Source organism: Candoia aspera, chromosome 13 (genome assembly GCF_035149785.1).
Source record: "Candoia aspera isolate rCanAsp1 chromosome 13, rCanAsp1.hap2, whole genome shotgun sequence".
Classification (NCBI taxonomy): Eukaryota; Metazoa; Chordata; class Lepidosauria; order Squamata; family Boidae; genus Candoia; species Candoia aspera.
The window spans coordinates 17468384-17486402 of NC_086165.1; the positions used below are offsets into that span (position 1 = coordinate 17468384).

The following is an 18019-nucleotide window of genomic DNA, read 5'->3' on the forward strand; positions in this document are numbered from 1 at the left end:
TTAAAATGGTGGCTGCGACCTTGTGATCTTTTAAAAAAAAAAAATTTTTTACAATGGATGTATCAGGAATGCAACAGTTGTCCCACCTCTGTTTTACACGTGTTGCAATGCATGTAAATAGGCTGAGTGGATGGTCATCTGCATCAAAAATGCAAGCAAAGGAAGCAAATGATTTATTACTGTGATTGTGAACACACACATACCCACCTTAACCACAAGGCTTGTGGGAGAATGGCAGAAGCCCTCAGCTAGCTCTACCATACCTGAGATGCAAAGCTCCAGATGATCAGAAAACCATCCCAACTTATTCCTGCCATCTACCAGTTGTCTGGATTTATGCAGGTGACCATGTGAATCTTAGCACTAAGGATATTTAACCTCTGCTAAGTTGCCATTGGGTCCCACATGGAGGAAGATACGAAAGATTTCCCCTCTTCCTTTAGATTCATCAGTTTTGAGGACTGTTCCTTAAGAATTGTTTTTGTTACTATTGAAGATATTGTGTGATGCAAGCATTCATTTTTGCTCCTGGGGATTGTATCTTTTGATGTTTTAAGAAAAAGCCCCAAAGGGCAGGGGCTCATATTTGGTAATACTGTGGCATAAAGTGGAGGTGAGAACAACAATGTTGACTTTTTTCCCCAGTTTGGGGAAAAGTTGGTTTTGGAAGTTTGCTGTTTACTGTTAATATAAAATGAGTACAGTGAATGTGGGGTCACAATTAATATACTCATTTTATTATATCTTAGTAAAGGTAAAGGTTTCCCTTGACGTAAAGTCCAGTCGTGTCCGACTCTAGGGGGCGGTGCTCATCTCCGTTTCAAAGCCTTGGAGCCGGCGTTGTCCATAGGACATTTCCGGGTCATGTGGCCAGCATGACTCACAGAACGCCGTTACCTTCCCGCCGAAGCGGTACCAATTAATCTACTCACATTTGCATGTTTTCGAACTGCTTGGTGTGCAGGAGCTGGGACGAGCAACGGGAGCTCACCCCGCCGCGCGGTTTTGAATTGCCGACCTTCCGATCGACAGCTCAGCGGTTTAACCCGCAGCGCCACCGCGTCCCTATTTACTCCTCCCCAAATTAGGGGTGTCTGCAGGAATGAGGCTTAAAAAAGTCCAGATGGTAGCCAGTACCATGCAATTAAAGCCTATTTTACACAATGCATGTAAAAAAGTGGTGGGGCTTTGACCCCATGGTTATGGCCATCATCTGGACTTTTTTTCAGCCTCCTTGCTGTGGACATCCCTGCCTAAAATACAAAATTGTGCCCGCCAAATAACTGATTTGCTGAAAAAAAAAATGGCAGAGAGTACTTGAGGTTTAAGGTTAGTGGAAATATGGCTTTATGGGAGGCTGGTATGTTCTTATCATGTTGGTCCTTGGTGTGATGAGAAAAGGGCCATCATAACATCCTATAAAATGAGCTGACACATAACAACCCTTCAAAATAACATTTGCTTTTAGACATGATTCCACAGAGCTCATGTAGTACTGATGACAACAAATATGTCCACATTTTTTTCTCTCTTATGTACAGTATGACATGTGATATTCATTTGGGTATTCCTTGCAATGCTCTTGTGAGGTGGGCTTATTTTATTATTTCCTGCAGTATATAGCAGGCAGAAATGGCAGAGACTGAGATAATCACAACATCCACTTTGGCGACGTTCTTAATTCAACTGCCTCTAAACATGGACAATATCAAACACCATTACATACATCCCCGATATGCAATCGACTCAAAGTCCTACAGAAATCATTAAAAAGCTGAAGACTTGGCTTTTTTCACTTCTGATTGCAAAGATGATATCTGCTTTGATTCAGCCCATTGTAACCCAACCTCTTCAGTGGTAACTTTATTTTTTCATATTGCAAGATTTATCTATCTATCTATCTATCAATCAATCAATCATATTTTTATTACCGCCCATCTCCCCCACTCAGAGGAACCTGGGCGGTTCACAATAAAACAATTTAAAATTCAATAACATCAGAATAATATTGATAATCAATAAATATAAACATTTAATATGTAGTCCTCAAATAGAGGACGTATCAGATATTAAACTGATGAGAACAGGTACTACCCTTGATCTTAGTCAAAAGGCCGAGAAGAGATACATCTGTATCCATAAAATCTCCCTTCCCATGACTCTGAAAATTGCAGGCAACAATCAAATTAAGAGACAAATTCTCCTTGCTCATTCTAATGGAAGGAGCATCGTTTATTGGTGTTCCAGCCATCTAAGAGACAGTGTGAAGCGGTAGAGATTTGAAAGAAAAAAGAAAACCATTACGTGCTGATGGTTCTATTTTTAACAGGGAATATAGCATTGAGCAAATCGACTTCAGAACCATTTAAAATCAGAATGACCTGCCAGCAGAAAGTAATTCCATTTCTGCTCTCTGGAATCAGACAGACAAGGGAAGGAGAAGGTCTGTTCCAGGTGTCTCTTGCCAAGACACACTTATTCCACAAATGCATTGTCCAGTAGACTTTGGACTAAATCCCGTGAGGGAGCTTCTACCAGTTCCTCTGAGTTCTCATTCCATTTATTTTCCCCCAGTCAGCTTTATGGATTTTCCTTTTAAAGCATTATATTTATTTTAATTGACAAACAGAGCAGCTTAGATTGATCTGCTGGGCTTAAGCTACTGTGAATCTCTTCATTTTTCCTGTAAATTTAGTTTTGAGTGCATATGTACACAGGCCTACAACTAGCATCTACGTCACCCATTCCGCACCCATTTTGGCACCCCCCCCAGTGCTCATTTTGGAGCCCCCACCAGTGCACTGCCCCCACCCCCAGTTGCAGCCCTGTATGCATAGCTAACTTCAAAAGCAGAGTTGGACTAGGCCTGGGGGGACTCAGGTTCAGTGTCTGCCTTCAGCTATGGAGATTGCCTGGATGACTTTGAGCCAGTCACCCATTCTCAGCTTATTCTACCTCACATGGTGTTTGTGCTAGGAAGACCCTTAAGTGTCCTTGAGCTCCTAGAGAAAAGGCGGATCATAAATACAGCAAATAATAAAGCAATAAAAATATATAAGTAGGCCTTTTCTCCATGAATTATTGTACTTCTACTTTATAAATGTCTAAATTAATGATTGCCATTAATTCATGGTTTTGAGTTCTATATGCTAATGACAAACACATATAAAAATGGGGGTAAATGATTGGATTGCGCATGGTTTAAAAATAATTTGGAAGAAGTGCTTTTGATCTTGGGCAAGCACAGACCTTCTCTGCAATTCATTAAAACAGCCACATCTTTTCGCAGGCTTTCATACAATACCCACACATAGAACAGTCATGAACGCCTTAAAGATGATTAACTTTAAAGCAGGTGCATCTTTCTCTCAGGCTCCCGTGGAAGGCTGAAAAAAGACATGGCTGCTTTAATGAATCACAGAGGAGTCTGAAGCATTCCTGTGTCCTTTTCAAAACATGCACAGCCCTAAATAATGCAGCTTGCAATGCTCTGTTTATAGTATGGAAAGAAAGCGTATGATTCATGATTCTCTATCATGCAAGTTTTCAGTTATGTATGAGAGCAAAGGTGATCTCCAGATACTGAGATTTCAGCAACAACATGGATTTCATGCTCTCAGCCTACTGGCCAAGATTAAGGGGAACTGAAGTGTAGAATATTAGGAAGAAATTAAATTTCCTTCCCCTTGACTAGTGAACATAGATTTCCGAATATTTTACATTATTTGGAAGAATGTCTTTATCAAGAATGGTCATGATTTTCTTGCCTTCCCACCCCAATTGGGATTTTTTTTTTTGATCCTTTACCTGTGCCAAGACTCACCATGCCAATGCTCTGAAGCCCTCTTCCCCTATTGAAGAGGCTTTCATTTTTCTACCTTCATCTTAAGGAAATTGAGGATTTCTTTTCAATTTCTCCTGGGGATATATTTGGGATTCTTTTATGGTTGGAGCTGAGGGGGGAGGCCACTGAAGGTGTTGTTCTCCATGACGCAGGTTTCCAGCCCAAAATACTCTTCCTGATGTATTCCCTTGGCAATTAATAGAAATGTGGGAAACCCCAGAGGCTGAGGACTCCTGAAAAAAGCAGTTGTTGAAAACAAGACAGGAGATTTACACATTTGCACAAGCACCACCTGCCAACCTTGTCAGTAAGTACAAGAACATGTCAACATTCTCTTCTCCTTTGAAATACATTTCTTAAGCGAGTCTCACTTTCATCCATTAGAAGGTGAATTGGCAGTAAATAGAGAGAAAATATGACTTTTCTGCATATTCCTTTGTGGCTGTTTTCACACTGGGGGATGAGCTGAAACTTTGGTCTCATCCAGGAAGGAGATTCATATTCCTGTATCAGAAACTCTGGGATAGAGGGAGTTAAGCATCTAAATAAATTGTCTGTGGGTGTATTCACACAAGATGCCTATCTGCCCAAAGCCTTGATCAAAGTAAGTTGAAGATATTAGCCCAAATGAATGACCAGCTGAAACCCAGCCCCAGTTCATGTGCCATGAATGGAATGCGCTGAAAATCTTTCTGGAAGATTTGAGCATCTTCAAAACAAGCTGAAGTGCCCATAATTATATGTTTGCTTGTCACCCACTTAACCTGTCTTGCATCTCTCTAGGCCCACATTGTAACCTTGGGTCAAAACTATTTGGTAGAGTGGTAACCAGTGATAAACACATGCTTTCCAAGGTGATGAAGGTACATCATCCTCTTGCCTTGATTATTATTAACGTTTGGGCGGGTGCAGAGAGGAGATAATTTTGACAGGAAAGGAGAAGAGTCACTTTTTAAATATATAACATGATAAAACTCTAACCTTACAGTTTATGTGGCATATATTGCCTTTTGCAGATTGAAAATCCTGGCAGCTGCTACATTTAATGCAAGAATTGGGAGTTTCAGCAGATGCACCCATTATCTCTGGTCAGCATTTGGCAGGGGACATTCAAAGGCACAAGTAAGTTGGAGAATCTGCAGGAGGTTCCGGGCATTCCTTAGAAATGGCCTGCCTTTGTATATAATACCCAAACTGTCATTTAATGCTGCCTGGAAAAGGATGGGATTCATGACTTTTCTCTCCTTGTTTTCCTTTAGTCTAGCAAAGCAAAGATTGAAAGCAGCAATTTCCTGGTTTTAGCTTGCTGTGGTGTTACCTCCAGGGTTAGGTTGAAAGCACGGTTTCTTAAACATCAAACCATGGTTCAATTTTGCCTTAGTTCAACAAACTGGGTTTAAACTAGTGTTTCTCCTGATGAGATTGGAAAATGAAGACAAGCGAGTTTAAACCAAGTGTGCATGTTCCTGTGTCTTCCACTACTGGCTATCTCAAATGACCCACTTCGTAATACATTCAGAAGAAAAATGAAGAGTGTCTACAAAGGTAGCAATGGGTTCAATAGTATACTTTCTTGTGACAGTAGTTTTGGAATTTGAAGTGATGCTGTAGGTTTTTCCCTTCCATGGTGGCCATGAGAGGCCTCCCTATTTAAAAAATGGTTGCCATGATGATCACTGGTGGGCATCACAAGGGTGTCCCCAGAGAGAGTAAGGCAGGCCCACTGACCATACTGTTGTCATGATATCAGCAAGGAGATGATGCAACTTACATCCTTGCAGCAGATGACACTGTGTCATTACATTATCTGCTATTTGCAGGATGACATCATGATGCATGTGTCATCATTTTGACCTCATTGGGACTTGCTACAGATGCAGTTGTTCACATCTCTTTACCAAAAGGCAAACTATTAAGCTTGCTTCCTGTTACTCCCTCCAGTCCCCCAGGATGATTTCCGCCAACCCAGATACCTTTACCTTTTTTTTTTTTAACTGGGCAGGGGGCACCCTTCCAAAGGCAGACCTGGCTGCAGGACCACTATTTTTATTTTTTAAAAAATGATTCTGGGGGCCCTGTGGACCCTAGAGAGGTTACTGAAAATGAGGCCAGCTTTTCATTTGTTTATTTTAATTAACACTAATGCTTATGGACACAGACTTGCTTACTTCTTCACATCCACTCTTGTTCAATCTTTCTCACCATCTGTAGATGCTTCCAGATGGATGGACTTCAACTCCCAGAATTCTCCAGCCAGCAGGATTCATTGCTAAGAACTCTGGGAGTTGAAGTCATTGCAACTGGAAGGCACCCAAGTTGGGGATCTCTGCTTTATGTTTACTTTCTAATGGCTTCTCCCTCACTAGATTAATAAGTCGTTCTGTAGGTCATCCTCTAACCCAGACTAGGAAATTATAATGTGATTTTCAGTGTTGTTTTCTTTTCTGTTTCCATGCTTGAGTTAAATATCTTATAGAAATATCCTTCCTTGGGTTTACAGTATTTCCCTTTAATAAGTAACCTTCAGAGTGCCAAACCTTTTCTAAAAGTCATGTTCACACTATATCCTTTGGCCTTTGAGTCAGGAAGAAGAGTGCCAGCATAAATGGCATTGCCCTGCTGGTACCAGTGAGGGCTGCCATTTTTACAGTGTTAATGCAGATCTAGTTAGAGAAATGGACTAGTGGATTATCCTGGCTTGGTTTCTTCTTTTGGCACCAAACATCACCAGGCAGGAAAAGCTTCTTTCTCTTGGGAGAGTTCCCTCCATCTGCATCTTGCCTCGCTACTCGACACCCACAACTTGTCTGTCAAGACATGTTTGGATATGGGTTTAGCGCCCTTTCAAAAGACTGCTAGACCTGTGTTGAGAAATAACCCGACCGATAACTAATAGGTGCCAAGGAGGGATTGTGAAGAGCATCAGGGAGACTTATTCCTGTTTCACCCCACATCTGTGCCTAGGACTGGGCTAAAAGGTACAGGGGAGGGTTACTGTCTGAAGCAGGAGAGAATAACCACGACTGCGGGATCGCCAATCTGCAAGAAAATAGCCAGGGCTGGCAGCACCCAGAAGTAACTTGTGAAATAGGCAAAACTGTGCTGGTAATAAAAACAGTAGAAAGTACAGCCATGAAAAACCCCTTACCAGCAGAAGAAGTAGAAAATCTGTAACGTGTTCATTGATGTCAGAACCAGTTACACATAACAGCTTCATTTCCTGGTTTAAATTGATCTTCTGCGCAGCACAGGATTAGCAGTCTCGCAAGAAAACAGAAGGCTTTTAAAAACAAAAAAACATGGAATGCTTGTTTAGCATTCTCCTAAAAGAGTGTTGACTCATGTATATCAAGAGCCTGAATAAAATTTGATGAATGCTTTGGAAAATGGCATTACGTGAGAAGACGCCTCTCTGGAGGGCAGATGCCCAGTGTCTTCTGTATAGTCCTCACTTAACTACCACAATTTCAGTTGCTAAATGAAGCAGTTATTAACCAAATCCAACCTGATTTTATGACCTTTTTGTAGTGGTCATTAAGCGAATCACTGCAGTTGTTAAGGAAACCACATGGTCGTTAAGCAAATAAACACAGTTCTCCATTGATTTTGCTCTCCAGAAGCTGGCCGGGAAGGTCGAAAATGGTGATCATGTGACTACAGGATGCTGCAATGGTCATAAATGTGGACTGGTTGCCAAGCGCCCAAATTGTGATCACATGACTATGGGGACACTGTGACAGTCTAAGTGTGAGCACCGGTTGTAAGTCGGTTTTTTCAGCACCATCGTATGTCTGAACCATCACTAAAATGAATGGTCATTAAGTGAGGATTACCTGTAGTCTGTGGAGGGCAGTGTCCAGTAACTTGAAGGAAGGGGCTGTGCCTGCAGTGGCTGAAAGGGGTCAATAAACCTAGGCAGATTCCAGCCCCTGACCACAACCTAAAGCCTACTGTCAATGAAGTGTACTTGATACTGTCCAGGGCAAAAGTGTGCAGAGAAAAGAAGGACAACATTATTTAAAACTGGGACAGCTACAGATGACTTTAATAAACCTCAGCTGTTGGCTGTGGATGAAATAAAGGTAATGTTAAGAGGGCATGTTATTTAAGAAAAGGTGAGTGTGCCATGTTTGTGCCACAATTACAGATGGACAACAGGATAAGTCCAGAGTCCTTCTAAGTACACTTGTTCTGCTGCCCTTCCTGTGAAGATGCCCTTTTGTTGTTGTTGCTGTTGTTGTTGTTTTGGTGACTCCTTGTTTGCCATGGCTCTCTCCATAAGTATTGACCAGTCTCTGTATTTCTCAGCTGGCCTTTGTCCACGCATTACTCTCTGAAATTTTTTAGGCTGTGCGCCATGGGCAAAGGGAGTCAAACTGATGAAGGCAGTGTCCTGGCATGGTGTCTCAAACCTGCCCCCTATTTTATATGACATCTTGCACATGCCCCAAAAGGCACAACACTGCAGTGCTGCTTTCATCATCCCCAAGCTAATCTTTCAGGCTGAAGCTGAAGCTAAGTTGAGCCTCTCCCCAGGGCTGTCCTTGGGGTGTGTACGTGTCAAAAAAAATCAAGGTGGAGGCCACAGCCATGATATCAAAGCCCCGCTCCTTTTTTATATGCAAGTTGTATGGTTGTGGCCACCATCTTGATTTTTCTGACCCCTTCTCTGCAGACCCCTCTGGCCTTTCCATCAAAGTCCTTCTCCAATCCTCTCTCCTGTTCCTAAATGAATGCCAAAGGCTATTAAATTAACATGACATCCAATTTTTTTTCATTGGAGGGCAGGATGCCATTTTTGCCGACAGCAATTGCCCGTCTCTTTCCTTCTTTCCTATTCTCTTTGGGGAAGGGGAAAAAATGGAAAGATCACAAAGACATTCCTTTCTGAGCTGAATATTTTTTTTTCACTTACTTTCTGCCTGCACACAAGATTTTCCACCCGAGATGAAAGGGCAAACACAATTTGCTATCAATTTTGACTCTGTGGAGTGATGTAGCATATAATCTCTTTATTTTTTTTTCCTCTTGCCATTTGTTAGAAATGGTTGCTAGGCAATGCTCCTTCCTTCTCTCCCTCCCCCTCCCCGCTTTTGCATGGACCAAACATCAGTGATCTAATGTGGGAATATGTTCTATTATATAATTAAACCATCAGTGGGGTTGAAGTCTATGCAAGAAGAGCCTTGAATATCTTATTTTTGCATAAGCAGGAATATTATTAAAGCTTTCTGCGTGGGCTCAAGTGTCACCGAACTCTATGAAGGAACAAAGTTTTATGCCTTCCTTAAATTCAGTCTATCCATGGCCTAATTCTCACTGTGAAGCAAAGGAGCAACTTCGTTTCTGGATTATGGTTTTGAGTTCACATTGCCATGAAAGCTTCAACCCAATTCTCCTGCTCCCCAAGAATCTTGTGGGAGACAAACTGAAATTTTGCCTTTAGCGTTCCAGATTTTAATCCCTCCTATTGGTTCTTGTCCAATCTGATGCAAGAGAGCTGGCTTTTGAAAGGTCTTTCAAGGGAGGAGACAATGTCAGGGATGTTTTCACTGGATGGAAACAGAGGGTGTTCTTATGACACCTACTTAGTTAGAAAGCAACTAAGGTGTATCTATGAATGGTCTGCCTTTTCTTGTATGATCATCTGCCAATTAGCTACCTAGGTGGGTTCTAGGCTTTCCTGTGACACATACTGTAAACAATTTGGGAGCAAGGTACTTGATAAAATGTCTTAGTTGCAACAGATCTGATCCATCATTTATGTAATTGAAAGAAGAGGTAGATGCCACCTTGCAGTTTCTGTGGAAGCTTCTTTTGGGTGGCATCTGCACACTGGAATGTTTACTTTCCTAAAAACCATATGGTTCCTAAAATTATAATCTGTAGGAATCATTTGGTGACAGAGGCCTCCATAGCTAAGCCACTCTGATACCAAATAACAATAGGGGCATCATGACATCCCAACACTGCCTCTGCCCTTTTCAGCTTGCATCACAATGTTGCACACAAGCAACCCAGAGACAGAATTTGCACCACACTATTGCAATGTACATTTTGTTGCTTCCCACCCACCTTGTCTGGTTCTGCAGACACCCATGCTTGAAGACCTAATTTTAAAATGGGCTTTCCCTGTAGGACTCTTGAGTGAATGCTTTTTTCCCTTTTCCCTGTATCTTGTTAAGGCTTATTCTCTCTCTCTTTTTAGTTTTAATTTTTAATTTATGTTCTGTTCTTTTAATTTTTTTCTTTTAGGTTTTTAAGGTATGGCTATCCTAGGAGTGATACGGTAACATGTGAAATAAATAACATTTATACACAAACAAACAAACAAATAAATGCAACCTCCCTGGGTGTCTTTGCTTCCATTCAGTCCCAAGTCTCAAGAAACCCATCTTGTGGAGATCTAACCAACCATTGGCATTTCAGAAAAGGACACCAGCAGAATCATCCCCTCAGTAGCATCTTCCAACAATAACCCAAGCTCAAATGCACGCTGTGTAGAAACGGGAAAAAAATTCACAGCCCATCCCCACTGGAGAATAAGGTATTAAAACAGGGCCGTATTTCTCAAGGGAAGAAAACTTTTCAGATCTGCAAGATCTGTTTCAGCAGATCATTAGGCACACAGAGAGAACTTGCTCTGATCTAGCAACTACATCTTGTAACCGAAGAGCCGATATGTCTGTATGTTTGGATAAATGTGTGAAGCTATGTAACATTTGGCCACATAATGAGAAGACAGGACACCCTGGAGAAGATGCTGATGCTGGGGAGAGTGGAGGGCAAAAGGAAGAGGGGCCGACCAAAGGCAAGATGTGTGGATGATATTCTAGAGGTGACGGACTCATCCCTGGGGGAGCTGGGGGTGTTGACGACCGACAGGAAGCTCTGGCGTGGGCTGGTCCATGAAGTCACGAAGAGTCGGAAGCGACTGAACGAATAAACAACAACATGTAACATGGAGCTGGAATTGAAATGGCTACATGTTATGAATATCTCATTCTGTATCCTGTAGCCCTTCTTTCTCCCTCAGTGGTTCAAGATTACAAGTCAGACAAAGTGCTTCTATCTATACAGTGTTAAGTAACACGGTGCTAAAACCAGCCGATTTCTATGGATGGATGCCTCTTGCTGTCAGATACACTTATTGATTGTTTAATGAGAGAAAGCTAGAATGTTCAGTTGTTGGAACAGTGGGGGAAACAGTTGGATGGCTTTTGAAGAAGAAACATCTATTATTTTAAGCCCATTCAGCATGCGAGTTTTGACCTATTCATCAACTGTTCAAAGCTCAAAGTTCATTCCTTTCCATTGTGAAAGAAGGCTGATTTTTTCTCTTTCGACGTCCATGCAGAATTTAAAGATGCTGGAATGCTGCATTAATTCCTCTCCCTAGATCCCCAGATTTCTGGAAATGAAACTTTCCAAAGCACAGAAGTAGCTACCAGACTAAATACTAAATACCCACTGGAGGCTTTTTTTCCCCCTTGAGATAAAACGAATATAACGATGTCAACATGGAAAGGTACTCTCTGAAAGAGCCTCTACCATCACACTGATGCACCCCTTGATGCTGTGTTAAATAATAATAATAATTATTATGATGATTATGATTATTTGGGGATTGTCAGCAATTTTCTCACAAACACAAACCATTTGTTGCGTGAAGAATTATAAGAAGTCTGAAAAGAACAGAAATATACGGCAGCATATCCATTTTTGGGCAAAACTCTTCAGCCATCAAGTAGATGTTATCCTAAAGTGGCAAGTCTCTGGATAGGGATGGGCTGGGGGAGGAGAAAATTTGGGGGAAAATAAGATGAAATAAATTGATGATTATGTGCCATCAAGTCTATGTCAACTGTTAGTGACCACATAGATAGATTTTCTCCAGGAGGATCTGTCCCCAGCCTGGTCCTTCTATGCACTCATTGTTATTATAACTAAGTCTACCCACCTTGGTGCTGTTGTCTTCTTCTTCTCTTTCCTTCCACCCTTCCCAGCATTAGAGCCTTCTCTAGAGAGCTACTGTAGGTCTTCGTGTGATGTGTCCAAATGAAGGCAACTGATCCACACTTATTCCCATAATCATGGTGGCACTTTTTTTGTTCTAACCTTAGTCTTATCATGAAGTCAACTGAAACAGGATAGTTTCAGCTGTATCTCATCTCTCTCTACTAATTTTCCTTTTCTTCCCAATATGAGATGACCAACTTCTCCCCCCGCCCCCGCCCAGCACATTTACATTTGAAATAGACTTGTCAATAAACACCATCTAATGCATGTTAAATATTTCAAGCAGTCAAGGCTTCTGCTGGGACAATTTTGCCATTCTGCTCCTAAGGTATCCATGAAACCTAGTCATGAACCAAGTCTGGCCAACTTTTGTACCTCCTGAAAAGATGTTAAAAAATTAATTGGGGTGGTTGCATGATCACACAGCCAGTCTAAGAAGTACTGAAGAGGTGGCACTATTATGAAGAGCCCCATGCCACTGTGCACATGTGGAGCATTTTAAAAGTATGGAGAAGATGAATTGTTCACATTTTTTTTTCTTTAAACTACATCCCTAAGTAGCAGTAAAATTGGGAAATATTGTTGAAGTCAGGAAATAATGGGTTTTACTTCCCTTTAGTGCCACACTTTTTAAACTCAGATATCCATCTATTATCCATCCATCCATCCATCTATCCATCCATTCATCCTTGTTTGTAGATCTATCTTAAAAGAAAGCAAAACTGTTTTACTTCCCCCTTTGATTTTTTGTGGGTAGATAGCCTGTTGTCTTTACTACTGAGTCATTTTCTTGACCACTGTAGCAGTTGTAGGATGAGTAAATTACCCAAGCGTTATTGCTTATTTTCTTATATATAATAGACTGGACAGACCCCCTTGAGAATCACATAGGTTTCACAAGGTACAGTCCCAAAGAAGTCATTCCCGGATGAGTTATACTTCCTATTTTATTTTGCCTCTTCACAGTGTCTTATATCTCCCCAATTTCTCATTTATTTCATAGACATTCCTGGCTGCACTGTCCACTTACTTAAGGAAGCCATCTCACACTGCTTTTGTTATATCCCTGGGATTTTGCTCATTGCTTAGGTTTTCAGCACCGAGTGAAACTTTCATGGAATAAAACCTTACAGTAAATGTGTTCTACTGTAGACCTTAATTTGAACAGCACTGGCCTTCATTCTGCTGAAGTACCTGCTTGCAATGTTGGCACTGAGTTCAGAGACATTTAGAAAGGGATATGAATGCCTTTTCCATCTGGCATTTTCCATCAATGACATTTTTACATACTGCTATTCCTGTGGCAGGCATATAGAAGACCTAGTTGTCAACAGGGGACACCATAATCCAACCAACTCATTCTTGATTTCTGCCAAGTGTCTCTGCAGTCCCATGTTCTTATATCAGGGAATGGGACATGAGAGCAATACTTAAAATGAGCTGTGTGCCCAATGTCATGACTGAAAGGAAAGGCACACCCATACATTGCAGTTAATGGGGCGGGGGGGGGGAACATACAATATAGTCCTGCTGTTACTATAATAGGGAGTCAAAACTTTTTTGGGGGGAGAAATCCACACTTCACTTTCAAGTGTGCTGACAGGAGCTGCATTCCAAGAAGTCCTGGACAAATAAAGAGGATAGGGCCATGCATAGATATGATTTAGTGTAAATTTACATTTAATTAAAATTAATAGAGCTAATATGGTTACTTTCTATGTATTTCATGAGTGTCCTCTTCTATCTCATTAAATGGGACAATTTAGTAGCAACATTTGGAGTACTCAAGGTCATGTGTTATTCACCTCTTCTCTTCTAATATCTTTCTTAGCTCTCAGGTGATAGATCCATTTAATTCTATGGAATAAATTAGACTTCCCAAACAAGGTGAAAGGTCCCATGTGCAAGCACCGAGTCATGTCCGGCCCTATGGCGGGATACCGCTTTCACAACATTTTCTTGGCAGACTATAGAGCGGGGTGGTTTGCCATTGCCTTCCCCAGTCGTCACCTTCCCCAGCAAGCCGGGTGCTCATTTTACCAACCTCGGAAGGAGGGAAGGCTGAGTCGACCTGAGCCAGCTACCCGAGAATCCAGCTTCCGCTGGGATTGAACTCGGGTCGTGGAGAGAGTTTCGGTTGCAGTACACCCGCCTACCCCTCTGGGCCACACGAGGCATACGTATCTTCCCAAACCTGGTAATCTCCAAATGGCGTGGCTGCCCAACCAACATTTCCACTTGTGGGTAGATAACCTGCTCATCTATTTCTCCTTCCTTGACAAAATGCCCCAAGGTAACAAAAAAGTCACATTAGGAGCCTGAAATATCTTGTAGGGGACTTCTGGATAGTAGGGAGCTGTATGAAGAAGGTATGGAAACCATGCTACATTTGTTCTGACCTTTCAAGTTGACTTCACTTGGACTGGCAATTTGATTTGGAAAATCATTTTACCCTACCAAAACACATTTCCAAGGTGGCGTCATTCTAGGGCTTTGTGGGAAATTAAAATAGTGGCGGCTACTGGCAGTACTCATGGCCTTTTCTGCTATTCAGTTCTGCCCAAGAAAGCCATCAGGACCTTAACTTGTGGAATACTGAAATCAGGGATCAGCTCTGCTTTTCTTAGTCTGGGCAACTGAGGCATAGAAAAAAAAAAGCATATTCTCAGCTTGCTCTTATCCTGTCTGTCTCCCAGGTTTTCCAAGGTGCCTTTGGACCCAAGTTCCCCACAATGATTCTCTAGCAAACTAACTGCTTCAAAATAGTGTGATGATTATTATAATTATGATATTCACCTTCCTGACTGTGCTGTTTGTATTCACTCCTTGTTGGCTCAAGAACTAAGCTGTACAAGACAGCAAGAGGGCTAATGGGTCACTGAGAGCTGAACAGATGAAAACATTGCAGTAGAAATTGTTATACACTTGCAAAACATTCTGAAGTATTAACAGCGCTCCAGTCTGGAGCAGAAGTTGTTCTAGCATTGTATCCTCTGGATAGGAAGCCTAACATTGCCAGGATTCACAGTGTGTTTGGTCTTGGAGGTTTGCTTCGATCTTCCAATACTGACATCCCAAGGAGATCTTGGAGGGTCCACAACTCAGTGAGACCCTTCAAGATATTTTTGGGTTCTCTGAATGTATAGTCTACTGAAAGTGGGCCATTTTCTTGGTGTTGGGAAGCTGCTGATGTGTGTCTCATCTCTTGAGGCTCTTGGCTAGAAGGACTGTCAGGTCATGCTCTGGCCCCATTAGGAAGGTTATACAGCATAAATGGTAGTGTGGTCTAAATATGCTATGTTACTTAAATATACTGTGTTACTTATATTAATCTAGGTAGCATCACCCATGAACGGAGCAGCAAGCAAGCCAAGACAGGCATAACTAGGCCAGGAGATATATCATTACCAGGACCACTTTGGGGAGAAAAAAGAAAATGTGAAGGGAAAGGCAATTAATGGATAGAAGGAGTAGATGTGAGTAACTGCAAATGCAAATCTTTTAGTTTCTTTTATTTTCAGTTTGGAGGGAGGACACTGGTATGATAACCACCCATGAGTTCTGAGGAGGGATTTAGAATCAGCAAATTGGGGATGGGGATCACATGGGGGAGGTAGGAGTCTGATGTTACTTCTGGGAAGAAGCAGAAATGATGGTTACTGTTGTTTTAAAAAAAATGAAAGGCAAGAAAGAAAAATCACCTTCACATGTTATTGATTTTTGTGCTTCCAGCTGTCATAACTCAGTAGGCTTGCTCTGGCAAGAACAGGAAAAAAGCCATACTTTCTGTCTGCACTGTGCTTGCCCTTTGACCAGGAGGTGGGAGGCTGCTGTAGCAGGCCATGCCATCTCTCCAGGAGACTCAGGCATCAATCCTGTCGCAGCATCCCAGGCATGCTCAGTGAATCAAACCCACTCAGTTTGGAGGCACGATGTTTGGGATGGTATTTTGTGCCATCCCCTTGGAAGCCTCTGTCCTACTTTAAAGCCCTGCATGGTCACGAGAGGCAGAGGCAGAGAATGAACTGGCTTACAAGTCCTACATGCAGCTAAAAACTTGGGCAAGTACAGAGAGGATGCATGAGGTTGGTTTGCCTGTGACACTTTGCTGATCCATCTGAAATTATTTGCAGATCAGATCAGTTCCTACAGTTTATTGGAAACTGATAGAAAAATAGACACATGTGTTGGTTGGAATATGGGATGATGATGATGATGATGATAATTCCCCTGAGGACCCCGCATTGAAGAAGGGGGACTTGTGTGCCCCAAAGAATTAGAGGACAATGCTGTAGGGTCACCCACATCAGACATGCCTCTAAGGTGGAGCCAGATTAAAAGTGTCATGAGACACTTTTAACAACACTAACAACAGAAAGAACAAGAAAAACAAATTCCATATTGGATCATTTGTGGCCTGGGTCAACAAGGACTTGATCAACTACTGGAGACCCTGGCACTTGTTGGCAAACGGGGTATAGGACTCAGGATCTTCAGCTGACCAACCAGAACTGGAGGCTGCAAGATTACTTGAGGAACACCCAAACATTAAAAATTCCCTGTTTCAGTAAACTGTGATATCATGATATATTATTATAAATCTAATTTATCGAAATCTGGATAAGTAAAATGAATTATCAGCTTTGGAATTTCTGAACAGAGATTAGGTGATCAATGCCAATTCATAATCAGAAATATATTGTGATGATATCTTTAACTATTTTAGTTCCTTGGGAAGGATCCAATAGTCAAAAAGCACCAAATTCAGTCAGAATTATCTGGTAGACTGTATGATAACAACAAGAACAAACAGCAACAATAACAATGGAATTCATTATTGGAAGAGATATATAATAAGCAGGATATTGGAAAGACAATATGAGTGTGTGGGGAAACAACAGCATCTGTGAGATATTCTTGTGGCCCAGTCCCCCATATATGGTGTAGCCCCTGGGTCAAGGGCCTCATGAAGCTCTTGGTTCAGCCCATCATGAAGCCATTGTGGGCTAGTGAGGAAGGTGTGGGAATAGAATGGAAGACCAAGGTTCTATTCCAGCCTAAACCATGGAAACCCATTTTCCTTGGGCCAGTCAGCACACCCTACTTTACAGTGTTGCTATTGTGGGGATAAAATGAAGGGAGATTGCCATATTGGCTGCCATGAGTTCTTGAAAGACAGGTGGTTGATGATGATGATGATGATTCCCTAACGGATTATCACTGAGGGAATTCAACCTTTGAGAGAAAGAAGCATTCCCATGCTGTTCTCCAGATTCACTTAGTTCACAGTGATAACTGAATTCTGAAGTTGACATGCTCACTTTCAAAAATAAAGGCAAGTTATGCTTGATCCTTGAATTACTGTAAGTGAGTGTAAGGTGGCTATGTTTCAGCATGATATAGTGCTTTGAGCTGTGGTGGCATCATAATGATATATGGAGGCTTCTTGCTTTTCCACTGAAGTCTCTTCTAGCACCTCCAACAACCAGAAGGAGACTTCATAATATCTTCATTCTACAATTAGGACATATCATCCCTTCTTATGGAAATTGCTCCAGACTGACCATTAGCTGCTCTATTGGTAAAGGTAGGGTTCTGATCTGTGAATAAAAAATGGACGTCCTCTCCTTTATAAAAGATTGAGGTTTTGTTATGGAAGAGTAAGGATATGTCTGCCTGTAAACTGATATATATAAAAAAAGCAATGGAAATATGCATGCAAAAGGGTCTCAAGTTCATTTTGACCTGAAGACCACCACTGCTTGATGGACAGAAGTCTATTGTACCTTCCATCTAGTACTGCTGAGGGTAAGGTGTTGGACTGAGCCAAAGGAAAGGCTGTACAGCATGCTGGGCAAACAAGATTGAATGAGGAGTCTGCAGGTATAAAAGATTTCCAGTTTGAAACCACCCCTGAAAGTTGACTATACCATTTCCACCCATAGGCCATGCAGTGTCAAAGTCTCTTTGATAGCTTTTGGCTTCAGCTCTCTCTAACCCTACGGCCCATGTTGGCTATATTATGTGTAATATTCTCCTGCTTGTGGCTTGGCTTTTATCTTTGATTACTATTTTAATTAGTTTTGTGGTATGTTTTTAATAGTAGGTTTTATTGTACGCTGCCCAGAGTCAGCGTACAATAAAGCCTACTGTGTG

At 41.6% G+C, this 18019-nt stretch overlaps 1 pseudogene; it reads right to left on the reverse strand.

The window, feature by feature from the left end:
• Positions 1 to 1923: 1923 nt before the first annotated feature.
• On the reverse strand, positions 1924 to 2126 carry LOC134505052 (U2 spliceosomal RNA; annotated as a pseudogene).
• Between the last annotated feature and the right edge of the window lie 15893 nt (positions 2127 to 18019).